This window comes from Calliphora vicina, chromosome X (genome assembly GCF_958450345.1).
Source record: "Calliphora vicina chromosome X, idCalVici1.1, whole genome shotgun sequence".
NCBI lineage: Eukaryota > Metazoa > Arthropoda > Insecta > Diptera > Calliphoridae > Calliphora > Calliphora vicina.
Window position 1 is genome coordinate 127,501 of NC_088785.1, and position 10,000 is coordinate 137,500.

Genomic DNA, 10,000 nt, shown 5'->3' on the forward strand with positions numbered 1-10,000 from the left:
AATTAACTAAATAATAAAAATATTTTTCTTAACAATGTTTTTGAAAAATTTTATTCTGCCCAGTGCTCTGAATGTCAATGTGAAGAAATTCGAGTAAGCGCGTTTAAACGGCTGTATTAAATATTAAGATCATAAGAGAGAGGTAGCCAAATACTACCTCGTCATACAAATAGTGATGAATATGAATGGATTAACTAGTTTTACTCTATGTTAACAAAATCGAGTAAGCTGCTCGTGATGTTTTGATATTGAATGGATTAAACTCTAGATTCTTTATTATACAAATAATAAATAAGAATATTTTGAAAATTGAATGTGTGAAAAGAAATTAACTAAATAATAAAAATATTTTTCTTAACAATGTTTTGAAAAATTTCATTCTGCCAAGTGCTCTGAATGTCAATGTGAAGAAATTCGAGTAAGCGCGTTTAAACGGCTGTATTAAATATTAAGATCATAAGGAGGTAGCCAAATACCTCGTCATACAAATAGTGATGATGAATATGAATGGTTTAACTAGTTTTACTCTAATTTTAACAAAATCGAGTAAGCAGCTCATGATGTTTTGATATTGAATGGATTAAACACTAGATTATTTATTATACAAATAATAAATGAGAATATTTTGAAAATTGAATGTGTGAAAAGAAATTAACTAAATAATAAATATTTTTCTTAACAATGTTTTGAAAAATTTCATTCTGCCAAGTGCTCTGAATGTCAATGTGAAGAAATTCGAGTAAGCGCGTTTAAACGGCTGTATTAAATATTAAGATCATAAGGTAGCCAAATACCTCGTCATCATACAAATAGTGATGATGAATATGAATGGTTTAACTAGTTTTACTCTAATGTTAACAAAATCGAGTAAGCAGCTCATGATGTTTTGATATTGAATGGATTAAACACTAGATTCTTTATTATACAAATAATAAAGAAGAATATTTTGAAAATTGAATGTGTGAAAAGAAATTAACTAAATAATAAATATTTTTCTTAACAATGTTTTGAAAAATTTTATTCTGCCCATAAATAAATTTTAGAGTAAAACTACTTTGAATTTTTTCATTGTCGCTTAATAATGAGGTACTGAGCCATTATTTGTTTTTTAAACGGCTGTAGCAAATATTAAGATCATAAGGTAGCCAAATACCTCGTCATACAAATAGTGATGATGAATATGAATGGTTTAACTAGTTTTACTCTAATGTTAACAAAATCGAGTAAGCAGCTCATGATGTTTTGATATTGAATGGATTAAACACTAGATTCTTTATTATACAAATAATAAATAAGAATATTTTGAAAATTGAATGTGTGAAAAGAAATTAACTAAATAATAAATATTTTTCTTAACAATGTTTTGAAAAATTTCATTCTGCCAAGTGCTCTGAATGTCAATGTGAAGAAATTCGAGTAAGCGCGTTTAAACGGCTGTATTAAATATTAAGATCATAAGGTAGCCAAATACCTCGTCATCATACAAATAGTGATGATGAATATGAATGGTTTAACTAGTTTTACTCTAATGTTAACAAAATCGAGTAAGCAGCTCATGATGTTTTGATATTGAATGGATTAAACACTAGATTCTTTATTATACAAATAATAAAGAAGAATATTTTGAAAATTGAATGTGTGAAAAGAAATTAACTAAATAATAAATATTTTTCTTAACAATGTTTTGAAAAATTTTATTCTGCCCATAAATAAATTTTAGAGTAAAACTACTTTGAATTTTTTCATTGTCGCTTAATAATGCGGTACTGAGCCATTATTTGTTTTTTAAACGGCTGTAGCAAATATTAAGATCATAAGGTAGCCAAATACCTCGTCATACAAATAGTGATTATGAATATGAATGGTTTAACTAGTTTTACTCTAATGTTAACAAAATCGAGTAAGCAGCTCATGATGTTTTGATATTGAATGGATTAAACACTAGATTCTTTATTATACAAATAATAAATAAGAATATTTTGAAAATTGAATGTGTGAAAAGAAATTAACTAAATAATAAATATTTTTCTTAACAATGTTTTGAAAAATTTCATTCTGCCAAGTGCTCTGAATGTCAATGTGAAGAAATTCGAGTAAGCGTGGTTGATGAGTTGAAAAAATTTATTACAAAAAAAAAAAAATGATGGCTCAGTTCATCATTATTAAGCGATAATGAAAAAATACAAAGTAGTTTTACTCTAAAATTTATTACAAAAAAAAAAAAATGATGGCTCAGTTCATCATTATTAAGCGATAATGAAAAAATACAAAGTAGTTTTACTCTAAAATTTATTACAAAAAAAAAAATGATGGCTCCGCTATGTCATTATTAAGCGACAATGAAAAAATACAAAGTAGTTTTACTCTAATGCTGACAAAAATTTGATTCTGTCCAGTGCTCTGAATGTTGTCAATGTGAAGAAATTTCAGTAAGCGCTGTTGAACGGCGGCATTAAATATTAAGGTCTTAAGTTAGACAAAGTCCTCATCATCGAATTAGTGATGCATATGAATGGATTAACGAGATTCCTACTGTCCCTATATTTAAAAAAAAAATGTTGACTCTCATCACCACATCATTATGAAAAAATTTAATAAAATATTGGCTCATCACATTATTGTGAAGAAAATAATAAAATATTGGCTCATCCTATCATTATGAAGTAAAAAAAAGAAAAATACTGAGTAGTTTCATTCTAATTTCAAAGTAGAAAAATTTATTTAAAAAAAATGTTGGCTCTCATCGCCACATCATTGTGAAAAAAGAAAAAATATTGGCTCACACATCATTATTAAGCGATAAAAATAACGATAGAGTAGTTTTACTCTAATGCTTACACAAAAATGTGATACTGTAAGCGCGGTTGAACGGCGGAATTAAATATTAACGTCATTAGGTAGACAAAGTTCTCGTCATCTAATTAGTGACACATATGAATGGATTAACGAGTTTCCTACTGTCCCTAGGAAAATTATACTGTCCCTTGTTTGCTGATGATAGATGTATTAAAATTATTTAGTTTTACTCTACTCTATTACTTATACACAAAAATGTTGTTTGCTAATGAGATGAATGTATAGATGGATGGATGTATGTATTAAAATTATTTAGTTTTACTCCTCTACTAATAATAACAATACTACTACACAAAACAAAACAAAATATAAAATGTATTGTGGATTTAATAAAATCTATAATGATTTTCCTTTATAATAGTACCAAAAATAATAAAGAAAAGTTAAATTGTTATACAAATTTGTTAAATTTGTGAAAATAATACTATTTATTAGTTAAATGTTATAAATTGAAAAAAATGTGGACTAAAATCTATAATGATTTTCATACAAAATCCCAAAAATAATAAAGAAAAGTATATTTTTCATACAAATTTTTACAATTTAAGGAAATATTTCATAAAATAATAAAATTTTTGAAAAAATCGAAAATTTTTTATTTTGAAATATTGAACAATTTGAAAAGAAAATCTATTTAGATGTTGATATTAGTTCATATTGTATGAAATTTCTTAAAAAAATTATCAAAATCGATAAAATTTTATTTTAATTTTTCTTACTTTTGTAAGTTAGGGAAATAGAAATTTTGAAATTTTGAAATTTCAAAAAAAAAAAATCTACAATTTTAGAAAATTTAAAAATTTTTTTTATCCAAAAATTAGTAATAATTCGTACGATTCATAATCAAAAAGAAAATTTCAAAAAAGTTGCTTAGAACTCAAGATATACAATTTTAAAGTTTCGGAAAACGAAATTGGCGGGGAAGTTGTATGTAACTATCTCTATATACTCTTGACATAAAATGCAGAGATACTAAATATTCACACAAAACATCAAAAATACTAATATACGGTGTGTTAAAATTGATTTAAGAATGAAAATCGAATGCGAATGATGATATTGTGCAAGAATGTTACAACGTGAATGTTGGAACTATTTGCTTGTTTTTTATATTGTGTATTGAGGTTTTTAAATATCTATTTTATTATTTGCGTTGAATATATGTGGTATAGTATTTTGTGTGTGGGGAGAGCAATGAAAACTTTTTTTAGTTTATTTGCCGCTAACGATGAATCTATTTAAGTTTGTCGACAAATTTTTTTAGTTTGTTGATTGAACTGTATAGTTATTCGTTAGTGTAATTATTTATTTTATTTTTTTTTTATAATTTTAATTTTTCTTTATTGAAATATTAAAATTAATTTTTATTCAATGTGCTAAAATTATTTATGATGCTTTGGTCTCTAGAACAAGAATTTTTTTATATTCTTGGGGATTTCAATATTTGCATTGGTAAATTTATTTTGTTAAAATCGAATAAAGAAAAATAAGTATTTTCTTAGTTTTTTTTATATAAGATTTTTTTGGTGAAGATTTTTTGGTGTTTTTCAAAAATGTATAAAATGTAAAAATGAAATATGAATGAAATGTAATTCTTAATTGCATATCAAAAAATATCATATATATTGAAAAATATTATATGATGCAATGTGAAATAAATGATAATAGAACAATATATTGTTTAAAAATCAAGAACAGTGAATTTGGAATGACGAATATGACGCGATAAAAAGCTGATTTTCGTTAAATTTCTTTTCAACTAAAACCAATTGAAAACAAATAATATAAATAAAACATTATTCTGGTTGATCCTGCCAGTAGTTATATGCTTGTCTCAAAGATTAAGCCATGCATGTCTAAGTACACACGAATTAAAAGTGAAACCGCAAAAGGCTCATTATATCAGTTATGGTTCCTTAGATCGTTAACAGTTACTTGGATAACTGTGGTAATTCTAGAGCTAATACATGCAATATAAATACGGACCTTTGGGACGTATGCTTTTATTAGGCTAAAACCAAGCGATCGCAAGATCGTTATTATGGTTGAACTCTAGATAACTTGCTGATCGTATGGTCTTGTACCGACGACAGATCTTTCAAATGTCTGCCCTATCAACTTTTGATGGTAGTATCTAGGACTACCATGGTTGCAACGGGTAACGGGGAATCAGGGTTCGATTCCGGAGAGGGAGCCTGAGAAACGGCTACCACATCTAAGGAAGGCAGCAGGCGCGTAAATTACCCACTCCCAGCTCGGGGAGGTAGTGACGAAAAATAACAATACAGGACTCATATTAGAGGCCCTGTAATTGGAATGAGTACACTTTAAATCCTTTAACAAGGACCTATTGGAGGGCAAGTCTGGTGCCAGCAGCCGCGGTAACTCCAGCTCCAATAGCGTATATTAAAGTTGTTGCGGTTAAAACGTTCGTAGTTGAACTTGTGCTTCATACGGGTAGTACAACTATAATTGTAGTTTGTACTGTACCTTATGTATGTAAGCGTATTACCGGTGGAGTTCTTATATGTATTAAATACTTGTATTTGTGCATATTCCTCCTATTTAAACCTGCTTCAGTGCTCTTCATCGAGTGTTGTTGTGGGCCGGTACAATTACTTTGAACAAATTAGAGTGCTTAAAGCAGGCTCCAAATGCCTGAATATTTTGTGCATGGAATAATGAAATAAGACCTCTGTTCTACTTTCATTGGTTTTTAGATCAAGAGGTAATGATTAATAGAAGCAGTTTGGGGGCATTAGTATTACGACGCGAGAGGTGAAATTCTTGGACCGTCGTAAGACTAACTTAAGCGAAAGCATTTGCCAAAGATGTTTTCATTAATCAAGAACGAAAGTTAGAGGTTCGAAGGCGATCAGATACCGCCCTAGTTCTAACCATAAACGATGCCAGCTAGCAATTGGGTGTAGCTACTATCATGGCTCTCTCAGTCGCTTCCCGGGAAACCAAAGCTTTTGGGCTCCGGGGGAAGTATGGTTGCAAAGCTGAAACTTAAAGGAATTGACGGAAGGGCACCACCAGGAGTGGAGCCTGCGGCTTAATTTGACTCAACACGGGAAAACTTACCAGGTCCGAACATAAGTGTGTAAGACAGATTGATAGCTCTTTCTCGAATCTATGGGTGGTGGTGCATGGCCGTTCTTAGTTCGTGGAGTGATTTGTCTGGTTAATTCCGATAACGAACGAGACTCAAATATATTAAATAGATGCTTTCAGGATTATGGTGTTTGAAGCTTTTGTAGCCTTCATTCATGAGTGCAGTAAAATGTGTGAGTGTTTGAATGTGTTTATGAAAGTGGAGCCGTACCTGTTGGTTTGTCCCATTATAAGGACACTAGCTTCTTAAATGGACAAATTGCGTCTAGCAATAATGAGATTGAGCAATAACAGGTCTGTGATGCCCTTAGATGTCCTGGGCTGCACGCGCGCTACAATGAAAGTATCAACGTGTATTTCCTAGACCGAGAGGTCCGGGTAAACCGCTGAACCACTTTCATGCTTGGGATTGTGAACTGAAACTGTTCACATGAACTTGGAATTCCCAGTAAGTGTGAGTCATTAACTCGCATTGATTACGTCCCTGCCCTTTGTACACACCGCCCGTCGCTACTACCGATTGAATTATTTAGTGAGGTCTCCGGACGTGATCACTGTAACGCCTTGTGTGTTACGGTTGTTTCGCAAAAGTTGACCGAACTTGATTATTTAGAGGAAGTAAAAGTCGTAACAAGGTTTCCGTAGGTGAACCTGCGGAAGGATCATTAATGTGTTCCTAACCGATAAAAAAATTTTTTTTATATATTTATATATAAAAAATATTAATAAAAAAAAAAACATAATGCCCTTTAAAAAAAAAGGCTAATAAAAATAAAATTAAAAATATTTAAATATTTTTTTTTTATAAAAAAAAAGAAGACTAAGTGTTATTGAAAGAAAAACTCTTTAATAATAAAATAATATTATATTTATAATATTATAAAAAAAGTCGTTGGAAAAATTATATATATATATAATATATTTTCTTTTATTCTCTTTTATTAAAAAAAGATGTACTGATTTATGAACTTAAATCATACATTGGATGGGAATATTTGAAATATATATAATATATTCATTTTAGTGTACTGGCAATACAATTTATTGTATATCCATACATTGCATAAAAATTAAACTCACAATTATAGTTGTACTTGTATACAAGTTAAAAAAAATTGTTCTTTCTAAAAGAACTAAGATATTCGCAACAAACTTTGTGGTATGTTTTAAAATTAAAAAAAATATTATTGAAGGAATTGATATATGCCAATTTGGTTTGGTGTATTTTTGATTTCTTTCAATAAACAAATTTATGAATTGCTATTTAAACAAAAATAAATATATCACTCTAAGCGGTGGATCACTTGGCTCATGGGTCGATGAAGAACGCAGCAAACTGTGCGTCATCGTGTGAACTGCAGGACACATGAACATCGACATTTTGAACGCATATCGCAGTCCATGCTGTAAGGTACTTTAATTTATAATTAGAGTGCTGCTTGGACTACATATGGTTGAGGGTTGTAAGACTATGCTAAATAAGTTGCTTTAAAAATCTTTTATATATTTAATATGTAAAATTTTTTAAAAGCACATGTTGTATTACTGGATATTCTACTATATTCATAATACTAAAAGTTAAAGATACAAAACCTCTAACGAATAAAATCAGAGTATTTAATATTATATATTTTATATTCATTTTTTTATTGAGGAAGGTCTAGCATAAAATATTTTTTTATGAAACTAGGATTGCCTCTCTATTAAAAAGAATTTTTTATTTAAACAGAAAATAAAAGAAATGATTTCTATTTGTGGTTTTGATATTTTATGATTTAAAAAATTTTTTTATTACAACCTCAACTCATATGGGATTACCCCCTGAATTTAAGCATATTAATGAGGGGAGGAAAAGAAACTAACAAGGATTTTCTTAGTAGCGGCGAGCGAAAAGAAAATAGTTCAGCACTAAGTCACTTTGTCTTTATGGCAAATGTGAGATGCAGTGTATGGAATGTCAAATTTCTAGTATGAGAAATTAACGATTTAAGTCCTTCTTAAATGAGACCATTTACCCAAAGAGGGTGCCAGGCCCGTATAACGTTAATGATTACTAGATGGCATTTCCAAAGAGTCGTGTTGCTTGATAGTGCAGCACTAAGTGGGTGGTAAACTCCATCTAAAACTAAATATAACCATGAGACCGATAGTAAACAAGTACCGTGAGGGAAAGTTGAAAAGAACTCTGAATAGAGAGTTAAATAGTACGTGAAACTGCTTAGAGGTTAAGCCCGATGAACCTGAATATCCGTTATGGAAAATTCATCTTTATGATTTTAATATTTATAATATTATAATAATGGTGTGCATTTTTTCTATAAAGGACATTGTAATCTATTAACATAAATATATTTATCATAAGATCATTTGCTTAAGTTTATTCAAATTATTTTGCTTGCATTTTAATATCGAATAAATGCTTTTGATTTGATAAAGTGTTGATAGATTTATTATATATAGTGCTTAAATATTTATATTTTATAATAGCATATTGATCATTGATCTTTATGTTTATTATATGCACTTATATGATTAACAATGCGAAAGATTCAGGATACCTTCGGGACCCGTCTTGAAACACGGACCAAGGAGTCTAACATATTTGCAAGTTATTGGGAATAAAAACCTAATAGCGTAATTAACATAACTTAATTTAATGGGATTAGTTTTTAGCCTATTTATAGTCTATTAATTCAATCCCGGGGCGTTCTATACAGTTATGTATAATAGTATTTATATTATTTATACCTCTAACTAGAGCGTACCTTGAGCATATATGCTGTGACCCGAAAGATGGTGAACTATACTTGATCAGGTTGAAGTCAGGGGAAACCCTGATGGAAGACCGAAACAGTTCTGACGTGCAAATCGATTGTCAGAATTGAGTATAGGGGCGAAAGACCAATCGAACCATCTAGTAGCTGGTTCCCTCCGAAGTTTCCCTCAGGATAGCTGGTGCATTTAAAAATTATGTAAAATAATCTTATCTGGTAAAGCGAATGATTAGAGGCCTTAGGGTCGAAACGATCTTAACCTATTCTCAAACTTTAAATGGGTAAGAACCTCACCTTTCTTGGTATGAAGGTAGTGGTTGTGATATAATGTGCCCAGTGGGCCACTTTTGGTAAGCAGAACTGGCGCTGTGGGATGAACCAAACGTAATGTTACGGTGCCCAAATTAACAACTCATGCAGATACCATGAAAGGCGTTGGTTGCTTAAAACAGCAGGACGGTGGACATGGAAGTCGTAATCCGCTAAGGAGTGTGTAACAACTCACCTGCCGAAGCAACTAGCCCTTAAAATGGATGGCGCTTAAGTTGTATACCTATACATTACCGCTAAAGTAAATGGTTTATGTTCAATTTCGGTTGGATTATAAACTTTGAAACTTTAGTGAGTAGGAGGGTACAATGGTGAGCATAGAAGTGTTTGGCGTAAGCCTGCATGGAGCTGCCATTGGTACAGATCTTGGTGGTAGTAGCAAATAATCGAATGAGACCTTGGAGGACTGAAGTGGAGAAGGGTTTCGTGTGAACAGTGGTTGATCACGAGTTAGTCGGTCCTAAGTTTAAGGCGAAAGCCGAAAATTTTCAAGTTATAATGAAAAGGAAGTAAAATTGCTTAGTAATTAAACACTTGAATAATTTTGAACGAAAGGGAATACGGTTCCAATTCCGTAACCTGTTGAGTATCCGTTTGTTATTAAATATGGGCCTTGTGCTCATCCTGGCAACAGGAACGACCATAAAGAAGCCGTCGAGAGGTATCGGAAGAGTTTTCTTTTCTGTTTTATAGTCGTACTACCATGGAAGTCTTTCGAAGAGAGATATGGTAGATGGACTAGAAGAGCATGACATTTACTGTTGTGTCGATATTTTCTCCTCGGACCTTGAAAATTTATGGTGGGGTCACGCAAACTTCTCAACAGGCCGTACCAATATCCGCAGCTGGTCTCCAAGGTGAAGAGTCTCTAGTCGATAGAATAATGTAGGTAAGGGAAGTCGGCAAATTAGATCCGTAACTTC

The 10,000-nt window shown here is 30.9% G+C and overlaps 2 non-coding genes and 1 pseudogene across 2 annotated transcripts; all 3 read left to right on the top strand.

Annotated features, from left to right (window-relative positions):
• Positions 1–4,654: 4,654 nt before the first annotated feature.
• On the top strand, positions 4,655–6,641 carry LOC135962864 (small subunit ribosomal RNA). The gene has a single exon (XR_010576706.1). It is a non-coding gene; the product is annotated as a small subunit ribosomal RNA (ribosomal RNA).
• Positions 6,642–7,257: 616 nt separating this feature from the next.
• Positions 7,258–7,437, top strand: LOC135962907 (5.8S ribosomal RNA). Its single transcript, XR_010576747.1, has one exon. It is a non-coding gene; the product is annotated as a 5.8S ribosomal RNA (ribosomal RNA).
• A 330-nt stretch (positions 7,438–7,767) lies between these two features.
• The window catches only part of LOC135962923 (large subunit ribosomal RNA), a 4,766-nt pseudogene continuing 2,533 nt past the window's right edge, over positions 7,768–10,000 (top strand).